This window comes from Diceros bicornis, chromosome 1, assembly GCF_020826845.1.
Source record: "Diceros bicornis minor isolate mBicDic1 chromosome 1, mDicBic1.mat.cur, whole genome shotgun sequence".
NCBI classification, from domain to species: Eukaryota; Metazoa; Chordata; class Mammalia; order Perissodactyla; family Rhinocerotidae; genus Diceros; species Diceros bicornis.
In genome coordinates, this window is record NC_080740.1 from 65,611,943 (window position 1) to 65,634,788 (window position 22,846).

Here is a 22,846-nt window from a genome sequence, read left to right on the forward strand (position 1 = left end):
CTAGGATTGATGGAACGAGGTTTAAAGCCAGACATGGCAAATTGCAAATTCCATGGCCTAATCCAATATAATCATTAATATGGTTGATTAATTAAAGTGTTTCATCATATTAAATTATCCTTACCTTACTGGAATGAACACCACTTGTTTATTACATGCTATTTTTTAAATGTGGTGTTGGATTCAATTTGCAAGCATTTTATATAATCTTTTTACATCAGTATAAATATTGTAAGTACATTTGGCCTAAAGTTTTGCATGTCTGCAAGCCTGAGCAAGTTGGGTTATCAGTATTATATATATTTTCTAGAAAGATGGTATAAATTCTTCTTTTCCTATGCTCTGAACTATTTAAGCAATGTTTAATCTGCTCTTTACAGTTTTAGTAGAATATCTCTGTCACACCTCCGGGCCTGGCGCTTTCTGGGTGGGGATTTCTCTGACAACACTTTGTAATACTTGAGAAAAAGATCCCTCTGGACTTACTATCACTACTAAGGCCTATTTAGGTATATTATAGATCTGTAAGCTTTCAAATTTATTTTCTAGGAGTTCTACAAAGTGTTCTAATGATTTTTTTAAATTTCTTCTTTCAATAGTTATTCTGTCCTTTCCATTCTTTTTATTTTGAGTGTTTATCTCAGTTAGATTGGTTTGTAATGTGTCTATTTTGTGAATTATTTTCAAATACGCAACGTTTTTGTTACTTCTATTTTCTGTCATTAACCTCTGTTTTCATCTCTAATTCCCTCTTTTGCTTTCATTTGCAGTACTCTTTCTAGTGTTTGAATTGGATAATTAATTAACTGATCTTTATTGATATACACTATTAACGTTATGACTTTTCCTCTGAGTAATACTTCAGTTTATGCCATATATTCCAATGTTATATTTTTAATGGTATTGTTATCACTATAGTTTACAATTAAGTGTATTTCACATTTTCCCATCGACCCAAGATTTAGATAAAATAGATTCTTAAATATTATGGCAGAAGAGACTTTTTAATTAACCATTTCTAATTTTATCTCATCTTGGTCAAAGAATGCTGTTTTCGGTAATTTGAAAAACTGTATTAAAAATGTTATTTTGATCTAATATATGGACAACTTTTACAAATCATCTTTTTTAACTTGAAAATCAGTTATATTCTCTATCATCTGGGTCCAGATGGTGATGTGTATCTCTAAATTTGTTATTGATTATTGGTTCCATTATGTAAAACTTTTATATGCTTGCCTAGATTATCCCCCTCTAACTATTTAACACTGAGAGTGATGTGCTAAAGTTTCCTATTTTTACTGTGTATCTGTATATTTCTCCTTAAGGTCTGCATCATAAAAGTGGCTGCATTCATTGTGATTAGAGCCTTTAGCATTGCAAAGTGTCCTTCTTTGTTTTAATTTAATGATTTTTGGTCTAAATTCTCTGTTATTGACTAAAGGTCAAGGGGCTAAGAAAAGCAGAAATAAGCATCACTGTAAAGCGGGGTTCATGCCAATATGTAGTTTCTCTTCACATGTTTCTTCCCTTGCTGTGTAACTACGTTTTCCTTAAAAGAAGATCCCTACTGCCCACTACTATATTTTTCAATGTGAAAAAGAAACTTAAGATTTTTTCGTAGTTAAGATCTTTGATCAAATAACCACAACCCCATTAAACAATGATATCATTAGTAGCAAGGATCCAACCAAAGCCAGTGCTATTACACAAAAATTAAGGTTGAGAGGACATTCATCTTCATTATATTGACACACAATCATTTCCAGTAAAGTATTTTGATTTATGATATTTATTTGCGTTAAAATGGTTGCATTACCTCGTGCTATTTAATCATTTAAAATACCAGAGAATTATATCAAGATAAGTTAAAAAGTACAACTAAATTTTAACCATTCAATATTGAAAATGAAACATTTAATAAAAATGTGTACATTTACAGAACTGTTACAGAACTTCCGTCTAGCTATATGAGTTTAATAGGTCTAAGAGCAAAAATCATCTCAAAGAAAAATTATAAAGGATATTAACATATATATGACATGAAACATCCATTGCAAAACGTTTTATGAATAGCACATTTTCAAAACCAAAAATCTCTTCTAAATTAAATATAGTAAATATATGACTAACATTTTCAAAATAAACTAGTAAAATATCTGTCCTATATTAAGTTGTTGATAACAATTCTATAGCTTTGATGCCATTTTTTATACTAGTTTGTAGAAACAATTTTTTGACTGCAATGTAATCACATTGAGTATGTAAATGTAAAATCTCTGCACAATTTATTTTCTAATTCTTCTGACTACAGTTTCACAACTCCTCGACATTTCTTCTTCATGTGACACAAATTTTATTGTTACATGTTGTGCTTCTTTGGTATTTAACATTCATTTCAGCCAGAAATGTCTCAGTTTTTACATTGAACCATATTTATAAAATTCTATTGCAATATAGATTACAAAACTGCCTCACTACACTGAAAATAGCCCATCTTTAAATATTCTGATTAACACAAACATAATAAGTTATCTCACTACTCATTTACTCACCTTGTCTTCTAAAGGAGTGTTTGTGAGTCTGGCATTTATTTTGTAAAGTTGACAGATTGCACATTGGAGAACAGATGCTGGTTTTGATCTCCTCAGGCTGAGGCTCTCCGGCCTGTCTCATCAAGGGAGGTTCTAGAGAGCAACGGTGAGATTTTACCCCCACACCCAGTATTCTGGATCATAAGCCTGAATCTGGAAAGACAACATACAACAGCAAAGATGATGACTCTACAGATAGATGGAGATCTCTTTTTTCTCATCCAGCATCAAATTCTTTCCAGGCCCCAAATCCCGACTCTCATATGCCATTTTCCCCTTCTCTCCAATCTAGTCCAACAACTCTTGAAAATCCCCTCAGTCCCACCTCCACACACTCCTCCAGGGAAACTCAAGTCTTCTAGGGCATGCGGTGGATGAGATAGCATCACAGCTTGTGGAAATTATGACACTGGTAGTTCTTCCCAGAGAAGACAAATATGGCTTGTTTAGGAACCCGGTTGCCTCCTCCATTTCATTGGCCAGGTAGCTGAGGAAAGATGTCAGCTTACTTTTTAGGAACAGAACTAGGAAGGACTTTTCACCTAAGGTCAGCTTCCCAGAGGCTGACCATCTTCAGGGTACATCGTTACTCATATAAATATAGTCAATGACAACAGTGCATACTGTTAATCAGGAAACCTGCTTCAGGTCAGAGACATACAGAATGGCTCTTCTCACACCTTGATTACAAAAGTCTAACTGGGAATCCTGATGTTGTGTTCTACCCTCAGTAAGCAATATAATTTACTTCTCAATTTTCCATCCCCATCTTTTCCCCTCTTCCTTCCCATTTGTTGTACATGCATGTGCCTGCCGCCCTCACTATTGAGGGTAGGAACTGATCTGGTTTATTTCTGCTTCATCTCTCTCTTTCACCAAAGCTTAATATCAAGCTGTGTTCATATTGACAGATTACTTAAACAAGTATTGCTTGAGTCCCTGTTTTGTACCTTCTTCCAAATGAATTAATGAAATCTGGTAGCTAGATGCCAGACTATCTCAGAGACTCACTCTAGTTCAGACAATCAGTTGCAAAAAATGAAAAGTGTTGTTCTGAGTGCTTTATGACACTTGAAGTCCCTGTCTTTAGGAGGTATCTAGTCCAATGTGGTTGGGTAAAGGGAAGGGGAGAGATAAGAAACAGTGATTAATAAAAATAGTGTGTTATAAGGAGATTGCATCTATGTTGCTGCTGGGATGTAAAAGGTCTCCTCACTTTGTGAACGTCAGGAAAGACATAATGAAGGAGACGGACCTGGAACTGGCTTCAAGGACAGGTCACCTTTTTTTCAGTACCTGCATCTATAAGACATCCAGCCAGCATATACAGTATAAAAATAAGGGAAAGGAAGCTATGCAGTGTTTTGAAGCAGTAGCGAGTAATTCCTTTGAAAAGCAGAAATGTAATATCAGGATAGTAAACAGGATTGATGGAGATTGCAGATAGGGTTGAATCCAAACTGGGAACTCAGGTGTTTACTAAGAAAATAAATGGGAGCCAATGACATTCATAAGGAGGGTGCTGACATGGTCAAATCTGTGTTTTAGACTGGATTGGGGATCTGTTGAAGTAAGAAAGATGAGCTAGAAGAGTTTTGCAATAGGTTGGTGTTATTTAAGGAGGACCTGAAATGGGGCATGTGTTGTAAGATCCAGAAGAGGAAGATTAGGTTTGGTATTCACAGGGAAATCAGAGTTTACTGTAATTAGAAGACTATTTGCTTAGTTATTAGGATGTTAATTCTCTCTTATTTTCCATTCAGAAGAGTTTTATGTCTAGTTTTGTTTTTTTAAACTGACTTTAGATTTATTTCTCAGAGAGAGCGGTGAAAAGAAAACAAAAACTAGCCCATAAACCCCATACCCAAATAAACCCTATTATTTCCATATAGAGACTAAACAGTATGAATAGGATAAAACAAAGATAAAAGTTCGGAGTTCCTCTTCTCTTGGTCACACACTCCCAGGTTATTTAATGTTTGCTGATGGGATGAGGCAAAATACTCACGGAGATGGGAAGAAATGGATTTGTTGGTATTGTCAGGAAACAAGGCCAGCCTGGCCAAAATAAGCAATTACCATGGGCAAGAGATACTGATGGGGAAAGAGGAAAAGAGCAAAGGTGTAGTCACACCCTGGAAGTGCAAGAAAATTGGAACAAGAGAACAGGAGACTGGGAGCAGGGGCACTCAGCTGAGAGGAAAGAATGTGTTGGGTGACCATGCTTACTGGGGAGCACTGGAGGTGGCAGGGAAGTTGTCGGAGGGTAGGGTCGAAATGGGAGATGTCGAGGGAGGGGGAGTTCACCCACTACGCTGTGAGGAGGACATTCTGGCCAGTGGAGGGTGTATGTGCAGGGTAGCTGTGATTAGAAGGGGCTTTGATTGTCTGGATCAAAATGCTGTCACAAAGCGCTGAGAGGAGAGGGGTCCTGGGAATCAAGGTGACACAAAATCCAGGACAGCACTGGGGCCCAGAGGTCAAAATCCACTAGGACCCTGGACAAGAGCAGGGGATTAGCTGGTCATACAAGAAGGAAATTACAGTACCTTGAAGAGAGGTGTTAGCAGGTAACAAGAGTCAGCAGTTTGCTGAGACTCCAGGGAGAAGATAAGCAAAGGATGAGAGACAAAAAGATGTATGTTTTAAAAGCCCCATCGTCTCCCTCAGTATGTTTGTTTGGGCAGGAGTAGAGTTTGGTGAAGAACAATGTTCCCATGTCACATACTCTCAGTTTTTTGTAGGCCAGGAGTCTTTGAGTGACAAGATCCTCTGTGAACAGAAGACACATGTTGAAGGAGAGGAGCAGAGTTTCCCCAGAAGTCAGGCATAGCAATGGGGCGAGGTTATGTCTCTCTAGCTAGGCCTCTTTTGGACAAGTTCCAAGGTCGGTTCAAAGAGTCGAGTGATGGTAAGAAAAGAGAGAAGAACACGCACTTTGAGAGGGGTAATGACTCCCCTTTCCGGGCCTCCCAGGAGGACTGAATACACGTCCTGTTATGGATAAGCAGAGTGTCTATATTGCTAAGATGTTTAAATTAAAATTTATACTCCCTCATAATACATGGATAAATCACTTCAAAGCTTATGATGAAAATTTGGTCAGTTTCTCTTTTGATAGTCACATCACTGGGGTGGGCATTACGGTACTCATTAAACAAATGAAAACAATTAAATTAGAAAGGTAAGAAAGAATAAGTATGTGGTGGAGGCCACACATGATCCCAGGGATTCTCATCTCAAGTGCAAAGTTTTCTCCAGCCAAGTCTACTCCTCTCTTGTTTTCCAAGTGTCTCTGATAAATGATCAATATACCATCTCTGCTTGCACGCCTCCAATAATGGAGAGCTCACCACCTATCTGGAAAGCCTATTCCATATTGGCTGGCTGACATATTGAAAGATTGTTCATTTTAGAAAAAAATAGATTTTAGGGAGATGTCTGCAGCCTTTCCTATCAAGCTTGTCGAAGACTTCATGGTACTCAGGTTCCACATTTGTGTCCTGCCATCCCTCCACCTGCACTGTGAGATGGCCCATGTCCTCCACAATCCAGTTGTCCTTAGACCATAGGGCTAAACCTTTTATAAAATTGCTGTCCAGATCTTCTCAGGCCACAAGTCTCAGATAGGAAGCTGAAGTCTATCCATGGAACTAAGTAAAGAAATAAGGCTGCCAGATGCTTGGGTATTCAGCATTGATCACTCTAGCCCCTGGCAAACTTCCTCTCCATCTCTCTGGCCTTCCAGGCTCTGGGCCTCCCTCTAAGCCCCTGTCTTGTCATCTTCCTCCTTTGTAGTCCTCATTAAATTTGACATTATTACGCAATTTGACGCGAAAACTCTTTCTCACCATATTTCATTTTCCCAATTGAGAAATAAGGAAACAGAAAATTCCTGTGTAATGCGCCTCTTCTCTTTCCCTCCTCTCGGGTTTCAGCTCTTAATCCTCATTCTTCGCTGCCCAGCCTCTCCTTCCGTGAAGATTACTTGTCTCCAGCTTTGTCTCCTTCCCACAACCCTGGTTCCTAAATCCCTCCTCTCTCACACACACCTGACTCAGGCACTCTCCTGACCTCTGTGCCTTTGCACTTGACGAGTCAACCCACTCCAATAGCTTCACATTCCAGTCTTCTCACCTAAGGACCTGGGGGTTTTTCCTTCACCATCGTTTTGAGGGCACAGCCTGAGAAGCGAGGCTGAGGGCCCACAGACTGGGGAAATGCAAGACAGGAGCTGCGATTTCTCCCTAACTGCTTCCCCCAGACCGTACCTATGTGTGTTCACACTTTTGCCCAGAATCTGCCCAAACTTTGATTCCCTATTATGCTTTCTGGAGAAAAACGACCTTTATCTGGCGCTCTAGAGCTTCTGTTGCATATGTGAAGGGATATACTTGGAAAGAGAGAGCAGCCTCATTCTATTAAGCTCCACTGTAGAGAACTAGAGTGTATGGAAGCCATTTAGAGATGCAGTTCCGTTCAGTAGGATCAAAACTTTCTGAGAAGTCCAAGCAGACCCAAAATTCAGTGATCCTCCTTGGTAACGAGTTTTTATATTTGACATCATGACATAATGGAAAATCAGAGTAAATTGTTATTTCTTAATGTCCAAGGAAACACTAAAATCCCTTTATACGTTATTAAATATTCTGTAAAATAATAAGCCAACTATGGCAAATTTAGTTTGGGGAAAATTGAGCTAAATAAAGTGAAAACATTTCTGTATTACAGAAAATTTAATAGAGCCTTTAATAAAATAAAATGCATTGTAGGGGCCAGCCCGGTGGCACAGCGTTTAAGTGCACGTGCTCTGCTTCAGCGGCCCAGGGTTTGCAGGTTTGGACCTGGGGCGCGCACTGCTTGCCAAGCCATGCTGTGGTGGCATCCTATATAAAGTAGTGGAAGATGGGCACGGACGTTAGCCCAGGGCCAATCTTCCTCAGCAAAAAAAAAAAAAACAAAAACAGTAGGATTGGCATCAGATGTTCGTTCAGGGCTGATCTTCCTCACAAAAAATAAATAAATAAATAAATAAATAAATAAATAAATAAATAAGTAAATAAGTAAATAAATAAAAATAAGAAAAGATAAAATGCATTGTGAATCCCCTCAAAATAGATAGAGTATCAGTGTTTCTCAAGTGTAGTGGACCAGCAATCCATTTTTCAAAAAATGCTAGTTAACATTTCATGGGATACTGTGTCTTGAAGATCAAAGGCCTATGATTCTCTGCACGTAAGAAGGACATGAATCTGGAGGGAGTGGAGGCAGAGGATAGAACGTTACAGACTGAACTGTATCCTCCCAAAATTCTCATGGTGAAGCCCTAACCCCTTGTGCGACTGCATTTGGAGATGGTGCTCTTAAAGAGGTAATTCAGGTTACATGAGGTGGTAAACGTAGTGCCCTAATCTAATAGGACTCGTGTCTCTATTAGAAGAGGAAGAGACACTAGGGGTCACGCACACAGGGAAAAGGCCGTGTGAGGACACAGTGAGAAGGTGGCTGTCTAAAAGCCAAAGAGAGAGGCCTCAGGAGAAACAAGCCCTGCCGATACCTTGATCTGGAACTTCCATCCTCCAGAACTATGAGAAAATAAATTTGTCGTGTTGAAGTCACCCAGTCCTTGGTATTTTGGTATGATAGTGCTAGCAAATTAATATCTTCTCTAACGTTGGCTAACACTGGGCTTACAGGTGTCCCCTTCACCACTGAGCACAGTAGACATGATTTTACCAATAGGAGTTGTGAGCTCTGTGTGTGTGTGTGTGTGTGTGTGTGTAATCTAGATCCAGATAGTGTGAGGTCACCTGGGAGCTACATGAACTCACAGGAAAAAACAGGTGCCACTGTTTATTCACAATGTCTTGTCCCATGACTGGAACTATTTAGCCTCAGTGATTCAAAAAAATTGAATAGAAATAAAGCATAGGATCCCTGGATGTACTAACTCCCTGTTTCCATGAGAGGCCGGGAACAAGGATCTTGCTGCCAGACACAAGACAAAATGCAAATATCCAGATCTCCAGGTCACTGTGCCCCAGTGCAGAAAAGGGCCTGATTACAGTGGGGGCTACATCCAAAGAACAAAATGAAAAGAAAAGAGCAGGAGTGTGAAGGAGCCACACAGGGAAGGGAGAGGAGGACAGACAGGAAGCCAGAGCTGGTCCAGCCAAATCTAGGCCACCGATTTTAAAACTGTCATAAGAAGGCCTTGAGGATACTGGATGGAGTGTGTGCTGGGTGCCAAGAAGGAAGGAGCCTGGGGGTTGTGGGTTGGCTGATACGGCAATTAGGAGGGAAAAACAGAATTAAGTAGTAAAGTTCCAACTGCTTCTTCCTACCATCCCCCATAATCCTCAGCCTTATTTTTCAGTTGTTCATATTAGTGGTCCAAGGAGGGATTTTTAACTTGAAAACTTGAAGCACCAATCTAGGTGAATTTCCCTAGATGTGGGAGAAGCACAAGGTACAAAGTGGAGAAGAGACTGTCACAGCATTGTACCTTACATAGATATGGGGGGAGGGTGCAGGGCAGGATCCTTGTCACCCAACTCTCAATCGTCCCCTCTCCTCACTGGGACCCTGCTCTGTCCAGGTGATCCTCACATATGAAAATGCCGTGCAGTCTGATGCAGCGCGCAGCCCACTCTGTCTACTCGTTTGAAACATCAGCTGTCCTTCCTGACCACTCTAATCCAGCCAGTTTCACTTCTGTTATTCCAATTTCCAATGTGTCTCCAAATCTACCTCTTAGATTTGATTTAAAGGCAATCCACCAGAGGACTACAGAGCGTCGACTCTTAGCCTTAAACCAGCCATTTCTCTAAGTCTCTGTTGTCTCAGCTAAATAACAGGGCCAATAACCACACCTCTCTCTAAGATTCTTGTGAGTCTTAAATGAGATCATGCAACAACAGGCATAGCACAGTTGTAGCACATAGTACGTGCTTAAAATATGGTCAATTTTCTTATCATAATTCTCCCTTCCTACAGCCGTCACTCTCTACCTGGAATACTGCCCCACCACAGTGCTGTCTCTCCTATTTCTCTCCAGCTAACCGACCCAGGAACTCTTCGTTCAGACCCTGCTCCAATTCATTTCTCTCACCCTTCTCTGACCTTCTAATGGGTCATCTTTCTCTTCCCTGTGGTATCCTAAATCCAACGGGGAAGAAAGCCCCAATACTCTCAAACTTTTCTCTCATTTCACTTTTACCTTTTCCTGCATTAATGCTATTTCACCTTCCCTAGAATGGAACCATGGTCAGAGCAATCCTCTTTAGCAGGCCTCAACTTTTCCCTCCCTTGCAGGAATATTAGGAGGAATCAACAAACTGCTCTCAGCCTAAAAGGGACTGCTTTTTTATCTTCACAGTCTTCATCTTTCACCCCTGAATGACCCTCTATAATTTGTAGCTCACTGTGCAGCTTGGAAATTTCCTCTCCATGTAAACAGCTGCCAAAACCCAAAGCAGCCCCACCCCTGATCCCTTGATCTCACTTTTCCATACATTTTTGAATTCAAAACCTTTATCTCCAACCATCTTTTGTCTGCTTTATCTGAGGATACACCCTGTGGATCATTGTCTCAGCCCCACCTCTGAGAAATTAAATTTGATCCTTTGCCTACTAGTCACAGCCTCCATAAACAATTGTTCACGTTCCCTACACCTACTATTACTACTAAGTCCACATTTTTCTTGAACTTGGACCTCTAAACCCTTAATTGCTCACACCTATTGCTGTGCATAGTTCATCAGAACCTTCTGGAACACTTGACTCTTTTCCAAGCCCTTCTCAAGTCTCTGATGTACACACTCCCAATCCATAAAATCATTTTTTTCCATTTCTCACTCAGCATTAAAACAAAGTTTGGGAGAAATATTCAGCATGGTACTGACTGAACCTGCAAAAATCTAGTGCTAATTTTGTCAGTGGTCATTAAAGTTCATAGCCATTGTTGACTATTTGACATGCTCCCATCCATGTCTGTGCCAAGCCTTCTCCATCCTTCTCCAGTTTCCAGATTAACCCAATTCTTCCACTCAAAAGGCAACCCCAGAACTTAGCAGGCGGATTCAACCTTACAATGGGTTACCCTTTATCTTTCTTCCTCTCCCTTTGACAATATCTCTGTCTCTACATTCATCTACTCTTCTCTGTCTCCTGTGTCAGAGGAAATGGTATTTCACCTTGTGCTCTTAATCTTATTTCCTACTTTTCCATATTCCTTTAATTAGCCACCCTCCATCACATATCTTAAATTTCTTCTTTCCTTTCAGCTTTAGGACATGCAGCTATGCTAGACCCTGCTGAAGCCTCAGCTTCTTCCATTCCCCTCCTCTCGTTCACTATCAAACATTTAAAAACATTGTAACCCTATCCCTCCCCTTCATCCTAATCACCCTTTGATCCCATTTCCACTCCTCTTGGCTACAATTGCATTTTCAAACCGCAACAAAGACGCCTCTTCTTGAAACATAATGGCATTTTCTCAGGATTCACTCTCTTCAAATTTTCACAGGAAACGATAAAACTTATAATTCTTTATCAGGACATTCACTTCCCTTCTTTTCTGAACGCAACATAGTCTCCTCCATTAATTGGTATCATGATCTTAGGAAGATTATTTAAATCCTCTGAGCCTCAACTTACTCACTGGTAAAATTAGGGTAGTAAAAATTCCTTCCTGATGAGTTGTCATGAAGATCACATTCCTATCATTAGGTGCCTTATATCAAGCTATAATTATGGTCTTCACACTCTGATACACATGTACGCACACATACACAATTATATATATATAATTCCATTTAATACTCAAAACCACTCTGAGAGGTAAATATTTTTTTTTTAATTTTTTGTTTATTGCAGTAACATTAGTTTATAACATTGTAAAAATTTCAGGTGTACATCATTAGACTTCTATTTCTGCATAGATTACATCATGTTCACCACCAAAATACTCATTACAACCCATCACCACACACATGTACCAAATTATCCCTTTCACCCTCCTCCCTCCCCCCTTCCCCTCTGGTAACCACCAATCCAATCTCTGTCCCTATGTGTTTGTTTATTGTTGTTATTATCTACTACTTAATGAAGGAAATCATACGGTATTTGACCTTCTCCCTCTGACTTATTTCACTTTGCATTATACCCTCAATGTTCATCCATGTTGTCACAAATGCCTGGATTTCATCGTTTCTTATGGCTGAGTAGTATTCCATTGTATATATATACCACATCTTCTTTATCCATTCGTCCCTTGATGGGCACTTAGGTTGCTTCCAAGTCTTGGCTATTGTGAATAATGCTGCAATGAACATAGGGGTGCATGTACCTTTACAAATTGGTGTTTTCAAGTTCTTTGGATAAATACCCAACAGTGGAATAGCTGGATCATATGGTAGTTCTATCCTTGATTTTTTCAGGAATCTCCATACTGTTTTCCATAGTAGCTGCACCAGTTTGCACTCCCACCAGCAGCGTATGAGAGTTCCCTTTTCTCCACATCCTCTCCAACACATGTTGTTTCCTGTCTTGTTAATTATAGCCATTCTGATGGGCGTCAAGGGATATCTCATTGTAGTTTTGATTTGCATTTCCCTGATAGTGATTTTGAACATCTTTTCATGTGTCTGTTGGCCATCTGTATATCTTTGGAGAAATGTCTGTTCAGGTCTTTTGCCCATTTTTTAATTGGGTTGGTAGTTTTTTTGTTGTTGAGATGCATGAGTTCTTTATATATTTTGGAGATTAAGCCTTTATCATATGTACGGTTTGCAATTGTTAGGTTGTCTTTTCGTTTTGTTGATGGTTTCCTTTGCTGTACAGAAGCTTTTTAGTTTGATGTAGTCCCGTTTGTTTATTTTTTCTATTGTTTCTCTTGCCTGGTCAGACATTGTGCTTGAAAAGATGTTGCTAAGACCCATGTCGAAGAGCGTACTGCCTATGTTTTCTTCTAGAAGTTTCACAGTTTCAGGTCTTACATTCAAGTCCTTAATCCATTTGGAGTTAATTTTTGTGTATGGCGTAAGGCAAGGGTCTACTTTCATTTGTTTGCATGTGGCTATCCAGTTTTCCCAACACCAATTGTTGAAGAGACTTTCTTTTCCCCATTGTATGTTCTTGGCTCCTTTGTCAAAGATTAGCTGTCCATAGATGTGTGGGTTTATTTCTGGGCTTTCGATTCTATTCCGTTGATCTTTGTGTCTGTTTTTGTGCCAGTACCATGCTGTTTTGGTTACTATAGCTTTGTAGTATATTTTGAAATCAGGGAGGGTGATACCTCCACCTTTGTTCTTTTTTCTCAGGATTCCTTTTCCTATTCGGGATCTTTTGTTATTCCATATAAATTTTAGGATTCTTTGTTCTATTTCTGTCAAAAATGTTGTTGGAACTTTGATAGGGATTGCACTGAATCTATAGATTGCTTTAGGAAGTATGGACATCTTAACTATGTTAATTCTTCCAATCCAAGAGCACAGAATATCTTTCCATTTCTTTGTGTCTTCTTCAATTTCTTTCAGAAATGTTTTATAGTTTTCGGTGTACAGATCTTTCACCTCTTTTGTTAAGTTTATTCCTAGATATTTTATTCTTTTTGTTGCAATTGTAAATGGGATTGTATTCTTAATTTCTCTTTCTGCTACTTCGTTGTTAGTGTACAGAAATGCAACTGATTTTTGTATGTTGATTTTGTATACTGCAACTTTACCATATTCGTTTATTACTTCTAAAAGTTTTCTGGTGGATTCTTTAGGGTTTTATATACATAAAATCATGTCATCTGCAAATAGTGACAGTTTCACTTCTTCCTTTCCAATTTGGATCCCTTTTATTTCTTTCTCTTGCCTGATTGCTCTGGCTAGGACTTCCAGTACTATGTTAAATAGGAGTGGTGAGAGTGGGCATCCTTGTCTGGTTCCTGTTCTTAGAGAGATAGCTTTCAGTTTTTCGCCATTGAGGATGATATTAGCTGTGGGTTTGTCATATATGGTCTTTATTATGTTGAGGTACTTTCCTTCTATACCCATTTTATTCAGAGTTTTTATCATAAATGGATGCTGTATCTTGTCAAGTGTTTTCTCTGCATCTATTGAGATGATCATGTGATTTTTATTCTTCATTTTATTAATGTGGTGTATTACGTTGATTGATTTGCGAATGTTAAACCATCCCTGCATACCTGGAATAAATCCCACTTGATCATGGTGTATAATCTTTTTAACGTATTGTTGTATGTGATTTGCTAGTATTTTGTTAAGGATTTTTGCATCGATGTTCATCAATGATATTGGCCTGTAATTTTCTTTTTTTGTGTTGTCCTTGTCTGGTTTTGGTACCAGGGTAATGTCAGCTTCATAGAATGAGTTAGGGAGCTTCCCCCCCTCCTCAATTTTTTGGAAGAGTTTGAGAAGGATAGGTATTAAGTCTTCTTTGAATGTTTGGTAGAATTCACCAGGGAAGCCATCTGGCCCTGGACTTTTATTTTTGGGGAGGTTTGTGATTACTGTTTTGATCTCCTTACTGGTGATTGGTCTATTCAAATTCTCTACTTCTTCTTGATCCAGTTTTGGAAGGTTGTATGATTCTAAGAATTTATCCATTTCTTCCAGATTGTTGAATTGGTTGGCATATAGCTTTTCATAGTAGTCTCTTATAATCTTTTGTATTTCTGAGATGTCTGTTGTAACCTCTCCTCTTTCATTTCTGATTTTACTTATTTGTGCCTTCTCTCTGTTTTTCTTGGTGAGTCTAGCTAAAAGTTTGTCAATTTTGTTGATCTTTTCAAAGAACCAGCTCTTGGTTTTATTAATTTTTTCTATTGTTCTTTTGGTCTCTATTTCATTTATTTCTGCTCTGATTTTTATTATTTCCCTTCTTCTACTGATTTTGGGCTTTGTTTGTTCCTCTTTTTCCAGTTCCTTTAGGTGTATTGTTGGATTGTTTATTTGAGATTTTTCTTGTTTGTTGAGATAGGCCTGTATTGCTATAAACTTCCCCCTTAGAACCGCTTTTGCTGTATCCCATAAGTTCTGGCATGTCGTATTTTCATTTTCATTTGTCTCCAGGTAGTTTCTGATTTCTTCTTTGATTTCTTCATTAACCCAGTCATTGTTCATTAGCATTTTGTTTAATCTCCAAGTAATTGTGGCTTTTCTGATTTTCTTCCTATAGTTGATTTCTAGTTTCATACTGTTGTGGTCAGAAAAGCTGCTTGGTATTATTTCAATCTTCTTAAATTTATAGAGACTTGTTTTATGGCCTAATATGTGATCAATCCCGGAGAATGTTCCACGTGGATTTGAAAAGAACGTGTATTCTTCGGTGTTTGGATGGAATGCTCTGTATATATCTACTGGGTCCATCTGTTCTAGTGTGTCATTTAAGGCCAATGTTTCCTTATTGATCTTCTGTTTGGATGATCTATCCGTTGGTGTAAGTGGAGTGTTAAAGTCCCCTACTATTATTGTGTTACTGTCTCTTTCTGTTTTTATGTCTCTTAATAATTGCTTTATATATTTAGGTGCACCTACATTGGGTGTGTAGATATTTACAAGTGTTATATCCTCTTGTTGGATTGGTCCCTTGATCATTATGTAATGCCCTTCTTTGTCTCTTTTTACAGTTTTTGTTTTAAAGTCTATTTTGTCTGATATGAGTACTGCTACCCCAGGTTTCTTTTCATTGCCATTTGTGTGGAGTATCTTTTCCATCCCTTCACTTTCAGTTTATGAGTGTCTTTAGGTCTGAAGTGTGTCTCTTGTATGCAGCATATATATGGGTCTTGCCTTTTTATCCAATCAGCCACCCTATGCCTTTTAATTGGAGCATTTAGTCCATTGACATTTAAAGTAGCTATTGATATGTTTGTACTTACTGCCATTTTTTAACTTTTTTTTTTCTCAGTGTTTTAGTAGTCCTTCTCTGTTCCTTTCCTCTTCTATACAGAATTGATGGTCACTTTAGTTTGACCTCTGTCTGAAAGCTGTGCTCTTTAACTCCCCTCCTCCCTCATGTTTTTGATATCATATCCAACCTCTTTTTTGTGCATTTGTATCCATTTCCCTCTTATCATGGAACTAGATAATTTTTCCTATTTGTGGTCTTCCCTTTTCCCCTTAAATCAGTCCCTTTAACATTTCTTGTAGCACTGGTTTCTTGGTGACAAACTCCTTTAATTTTTGCTTGTCTGGGAAATTTTTGATCTCTCCTTTCATTTTGAATGATAACCTTGCTGGGTAGAGTATTCTTGGCTGTAAGTTTTTTCCTTTTAGCACTTTAAATATATCGTGCCATTCTCTTCTAGCCTGTAAGGTTTCTGCTGAGAAGTCAGCTGATAGCCTTATGGGGTTTCCTTTGTATGTAACTTGACATTCTCTTGCAGCTTTTAGGATTCTCTCTTTATCTTTAATTCTGGACATTTTGATTATGATGTGTCTTGGTGTGGGCCTCTTTGGGTTTATCTTGTTTGGGGCTCTCTGTGCTTCCTGTACCTGGATGTCTGTTTCCTTCCTTAGGTTAGGGAAGTTTTCATCTATTATTTCTTGAAATAGATTCTCTGCCCCCTTGTCTCGCTCTACTCCTTCCGGGACACCTATAACACGGATGTTAGTGGGCTTGATGTTGTCCCAGAGGTTCCTTAGACTGTCCTCACTCTTTTTAATTCTTTTCTCTTTTACCTGTTCACTTTGGGTAATTGCTTCTACTCTTTCATCCAGCTCACAGATCCGTTCTTCTGTATCCTCTACTCTGCTTTTGAGTCCCTCTAGTGAATTTTTCATTTCCAGTATTGTATTCTTCATTTCTGATTGGTTCTTTTTTATATCTTCCATTTCTTTGTTGACATTCTCACTGAGTTCATCTATTCTTCTCCCCAGATCAGTGAGCATCCTTAACACTCTTTGTTTGAACTCTCTGTCGGGTAGGTTGCTCATTTCTGTTTCACTTAGTTCCTTTTCTGGGGTTTTGTCCTGTTCCCTTACTTGGAATGTATTCTTTTGCCTCCTCATTTTGCCTCTTTCCCTGTGCTTGTGTCTACGTATTAGGTAGGTCAGCTACATCTCCTGCTCTTGGATAGGTGACCTTATGTAAGTGATGCCTTAGGAGGCTTCCAGTGTGCTTCCCTCAGTTCTCAATGTACCAGGGGTGACCCCTATGTGGGCTACGTATGTCCTTCTGTTGTGGCCTGTTTGCTCTCCCTGTATGTGCCCAGGTAGGCCGAGTTATGCTCCTGGTCAGCTGTTGTAATGCTCAGCTGTTTGTAGTTGTGTGGGGAGTATCAGGTGTGGGGAGCCCCAGCACAGTTGGCTGCAAGTTCTAATACCACATTTGTGTTGCAGTGTTTCTTTTAAGTGAGTAGGCCCCCAGCATGGCAGGTTGTTAGGCTCAGGGCCTTACAATTGCTGTAAGTCTCTAGCCTATTAGGTCTCTTGTCAGCTCTCTGTGGATTGCAGCTGGGTGGGGCTGGCCTCAGGCACAGGAGCACCCAATTGTTTCAGGCTTTGGAAGGTGGGGCAAAACCCCTATGTGGGTCTTTGAGAAACACGTCTTGTGCAGCTGACAAGCCCTTGCCGTCCACAGGTCCACACACACAGTCAACACAGTACTGCCCCGTGTGCGCGCCCCGACCTCCCGAAGCGGACCCAGTCTCTCCATGGCAGGAGCCCCACACACTCCGCCACTGCCTTACACTCTCCACCTGCTCCTTGTGCACGCCCTGCCCCACTGAAGTCAGCTCAGTTGCAGAGAATCCAGTCACCAATCTATGCAGGCCCACAAGTTGCCTGAGGGCTTGTTGTTGGGTGGGGCCAGTCTCTAGGGTGGGCTGCCTGCCTTGACAGAGTTGGATTAAATCGGTGCTCTAGCGGGTGGGGCAGACCTGGGCTAGCAGGCCTCAGGGAGAACTCCAAGGGTGTCTGTGTCAGCACGCCCACACCAGGCCACAACAATGGCCGCCGCCAATGTCCCAGTCCCTGGAGAGGTCTCACCTCTCACTGAGATGCACTCGGGGCCTATTAGCTGAGTCTCTTTTCACCACAGAACTGTGCACCTTTCTTTCTGGTGATTTTAGGATGCTTTCTGAAACGGGTGAGTTTGCGCACGGGCCCTTTAAGAGCCGGTTTTAGTTTCTTTGTGAACCGGGTTTTCTGGGGGTACTCCCCAATGTTTTAGTAGCAGGCAAAGTCAGATATTATGCCGCTGGTCTCGATTGTGCTGGGTCCACAAAATGCCCACAGCGGGGGCGCTCCCCGGCTCAGGGCCCCGCGCCTCCAGGGAGACTGCGTACCTGTGCGCTGCTCCCGGCGGCCGTGAAGCTGGCAGCTTGTGAAGGCGGCGTTTTTCCTCTCCAGAAGGGAGTCTCTGCCTCTTCCACCTCAGTTAGGATGGTCCGTTGTTGCAGGAGTTCCTCTTATCCAGTTTTGAGTTCTGTCTCAGGGGTAATTTTTCCACAAGTAGTAGTAAATTGGCTGTGTCCGCGGGAGGAGGTGAGTTCCGAGTCTGCTGACGCCGCCATCTTGAGTTCGCCCCCCGTAAATATTGTTTCTATGTCACAGATAAGAAAACTAAAATATCCAGAGCTTAACCTGTATACTCAAAGTCACATAGTCAATATTTATTAAAAACAAGATTCCAAATAAGATCCATTCGGCTCAATGCCCATATTCTTCACTATTAGATTATACTGCTTCCCAAACAGATGTGAAAGTTGAAATTTTAGGGGCTCATGCAATGTCATTTGTTATTAACTTATTATGTTTTGTAGATGCTGTGTTTCAGAACGTACAAAATCAAACCTGCCAAGCAAAGGACTGGTAGAGTGGAGGCTACTGCCTTCCCCCAGCTGTACGTCCTTAAGCTCTATAGACAAACAACAGCCATTTGGACCATTGTGCTTGGACAATGCAGTCTACAATCTAATGTCGGCGAGACTCTTGGCTCATCATTAATAACCATAACAATCACAATAACAACTGAATACACTGCACTTTAGAACACACTTAACGTAAATGACTCCAATTATGTGAACTCTCTTGTGTCTGGCAATAGGTCCCACGTGACAGGGGATGAAGCTAAGGCTCTGGGTTTGTCTCTGAGTCATTTGCCAACTATTTCCAGTTCTCCCCCTTCTGGCCTTCAAGGGAAAAGGTAAGATCACACTCTGTAACTTCTATGGTTGGGTCAGGCCACATGATGGTGAGGGAAAGTGACAGTGGGGTCACTTCTGGGATGGAATATTTCATCGCCGTAAAGGGAAATCCTGAAGAATGCATTTTTCACTTCACCTTGACAATGAACGATATTCCAGATAGTGACTACTCTGTCCACTGGGATCTACCGAAGACAATGTAACACCATCAGCTGACCACTGTACACGTGTAGTTTGAGTAACAAATAAACTTGTACAAAGTCACAGAAATCTCGGTGTTATATGTTAGTACAACATAACCAGGTCTTCTTGGCTGATATAGGCTCACGGCACATAGATGACTGACCCAAGATCACACAGCTGGGAAATGTCAATGCCTTTCTTTAAGCCTCATAAACGCTAGGGTCACTGTTCTTTCCACTAGATCCCACCTTGCTTCACAGGTTCATTGCCTCAAAAATAAAACAATATTTTCCCAGGAACCAAAATATAAATGTAAGTGCAATCTGTCTAATTGGGTTTAATATCCTCCATTTTGGTGAAATAAAGAAAGTTTGATATTTTCACTTATTTCATGACTAGGCCAAGCAGCCTGTACTTAATCTCTTCTGCTATATGCAGTTCAGAATTCTAAGTAACCTTCCCCACCTCTGGGGCAGGCAAAAATATACTCCTCACCTCAAATAATCAATTAGTTTGTTAGATAGGAAGTAGGAATTAAGTGACTCCCACACCACCCAGGGTGTGACATTGTGCTTTGAAGGCCTCTTAGAGCTGACACTGACTCTGGATGACCTCACAGGAAAGGTGGAGAAACCAAGCACTGCCATATAAACATGAGCGCTTCCTAGGGCATGGCTGATGCAGCTGCTGTGAGAGCCCTGCTCAGCCTCTGCCATCTCCACTATGAAGATCACTGGGGGTCTCCTTCTGCTCTGCACAGTGACCTGTTTCTGCAGCACTTTAGGTGAGTTAAGGGTAGATAGTGCCCTGCACAGCCATTAAGATTGTTTTTCCACTAACCTTTCCTGGGATGTGAGCATCTGAGAGAAAGGTCTGGTCATGTGCATTTAAAATGTACTGGTTTATAACAGAAACTGCTGTAGCCTGGGGAAGGAGAATCTGATGTCCCAGTGGGAGTTGGGGGATTTGAGTCTAGTGTAGTCCCTTTCAAGGATTTTTATTTCTATCCATGGAACAAAAAAATGAACTAAATTCTTCGCAGGTCTACCATTTCATAAGGACATTGGAAGTTGTCGGTATTACTAGATACTATTCCTCAGTGCAAAGATGCAGAAAAATGTGGATGTCTCACCAGGTCAATCCAGGAGAATCAACATAAAACACAATTCTCCAAAGCCCAGGAGTCAGCAACTAGACTTTTATATGGTGAAAAATTACTTAAATAAATTAGGCGTTAGAACAGATTCTAAACCCTTAAAAACATTCCGTTAAATTCTCTTATATCAATTAAGACTGAAGGAATATCAAAGATGGTGTTCCAAGCTCTTAGGAGTGGTGACCACTATACTTCTGATTGCTCTCTGACTTTGAATCATTATCAAAGACACCGGGAGCTCCAGAAGCATCCCATGGTCAATAAAGGGAGGAAATTCGGATAACTATCTTGTCTGAACCAAGGGCTTATTTAACCCATTGGCCATTCAGCAAACAGCTGGAATTTTGTGTAAGGAAGGGATGTGGGCTGAGACTCATTGCCAGAGGAACTACAGAATCTTAATCTATGGGACTAAATTTACATTAATTAATGAGATTTTAAGACTTTGCTTCATTTTTAACATTTCCATCTGTATCTGTCTTTCAGAAGCTGCTAGTCTGTCTTCAACAACAGTGAGTATATTGAATTACATTTTAATCTCAATTCCTACTGGCTTTCATTTAGTCCACAAATATTTATGGAATATATATGTAAGATTAATTCAGTATGTTTAGTGGGGGTAAAAGCGAGAGGCAGACAGATAAAGAATAGCCTCTGCTTTCCAGAGGCAGTTGATGAAATAGGACATACATAGAAATAAGCATAACCTAAAAAAAATATTTCAGAGTTAAGGGAGAGAGAGAGGACTTCCAGCTGAGAGGTTGGTGAAGTCTCCATGGAAGGGACAACATGTGAGAGGAAAGACAGTGTTACCTTGGTTAATCGCATTAGCTCTGAATTCAAATCCCAGCCCCACCATTTACGAGCTTTTACATTATACAAGTTAGGTACGACTATACATACAAGTTCTCTCTTCTTAAGCCTCAGTTTCCCTCATCTGTAAATAGAGCTAAAAGTAGAATCTATCCTATTCAGTTGTTCTGAAGATTAAACAAAGAAAATTCATGTAAGATTTAAGTTTAATGCCTGGCGTAGAAATGCTCAGGAAATCTTAACTGTACTAGCAATAATAGAAGTTGTGCTCGTATGACTAGTATTTGTCCTAGTGGTAATATTATTACCAATAGAAGTAGACACAGCAGCATGCGAATATGTGTCTGAGCTGGGACTTGCAGGATGGTATTTTGCTTCCCGTACACCAGAGGCCAAGATAGCCTCGCATAGGGGCCAGGAGAAAAGCAGGACATTCTCTTGTGTCTGTCGCAGGTGGACTGCAGCATTTACAAGAAGTACCCAGTGGCGGCCATCCCCTGCCCCATCACATACCTGCCTGTTTGTGGTTCTGACTACATCACCTATGGGAATGAATGCCACTTGTGTACCGAGAGCTTGTGAGTACCTCGTGGGTAGAACAACGAAGCCAGAGCCAGTGTCCTCCACTGCAAACCTCTCCTCTTTCCATGAGCCTGCTTAACTCTTTATAAGCTGTATTTACTACCCCCCAGAAGCAGCTGGTAGAAACAGAAAACTGAGTGCCTCACCGTCAGACTAAGGTTGGGCCACCTGCTCTGCCAGCTTGGACTGGTCCCTCCACGACAGAACCTCCAATTCCAGTCTGTCAATTGAGAGAGTCCAACAAGACCACGAGTTTTCAAATTGGTGTCCCTGGAGCCCCGAATTTCTGGATAGGCAAGTCAGGAGCCACCAAAGGGTTAAGGGAGCATTTGGGATGGTCTCCAACCTCAAGTTCAGCTTTTGACTATTTTAATTAGTGGAGTTACACACAATACGTTGTTGGAAGAAAAGTTCCTGCACTCCACACTAAAAAATAATTGAAAACAACTATCCTCCATGACTTCTAAAAGACTTAATGGTTATAATCCAGCTTGATTCTTAAACAAACTGTGGCTAGAAGGCCTTTATCATCCTCAGTTTCCTAGCAGCTCTAAATATCTGTAGCCTTAGAGCGACAGGGAGAATAAGACTACTATACAGACTTTTTTTTTAATCTAAAATAGAGAGATGCAAGCTGTCATTGCTTGGACCGGAACCCCATGGAAATGTTTTGTTGAAGTATTTTGTTCGGCCTGCACAGTGTTTTTGAAGACAATATAACTAGGTGGATGTCACTTCCTTGGTGCAGAATAGGCAACTTACCATTTACTGTCTTACACCAAGTCCGCTTTGCTCACTGTTAACTCTCTTTAGACCACTGGATTTTGACTACTTATCTTAGATCTTGTGTTTTTCATCTTTGTGATTTTCTTAACAAGTTAGAATATTAGGTTAGGCTCTGAACGCAGAAGGATATGTCTGCATATCTATTCCTGTTTGGAAACTTTTAGTTTAGGAAAGGGAAGATTCTGTAACAGGCACACACACCGGGACCTTGGCCTAGAAACTAGCTTGTGTTCAAGGACTCTGAAGGGGAATGTGCTGGAAGTTCTCCTCACTAATGTAGGATCCAGCTTCATCACAAGCCCTGTTGACCAGCAAAGGGGGAGGGGCAGGCCCCCTCAACCTCCCGAGTCAGAAGCTCACCTTCTTTGTTGTTTTAAGACAGTGGATGATCAGCCCAGGCTCTGGGATGGTGGAAGCAGCAGGTGGGATAGAAGTATCACTGGACTGGGGAAATTCTGCTTCTGCTTCTGCCTCTGCCAGAAACTGCCTGGGCAAAGACATTCCTTTTCAGGGACTCAATTTCCTTGTCTGTAAAATGAGGATCTGCCTCATAATCTCAATAGTTCCTTT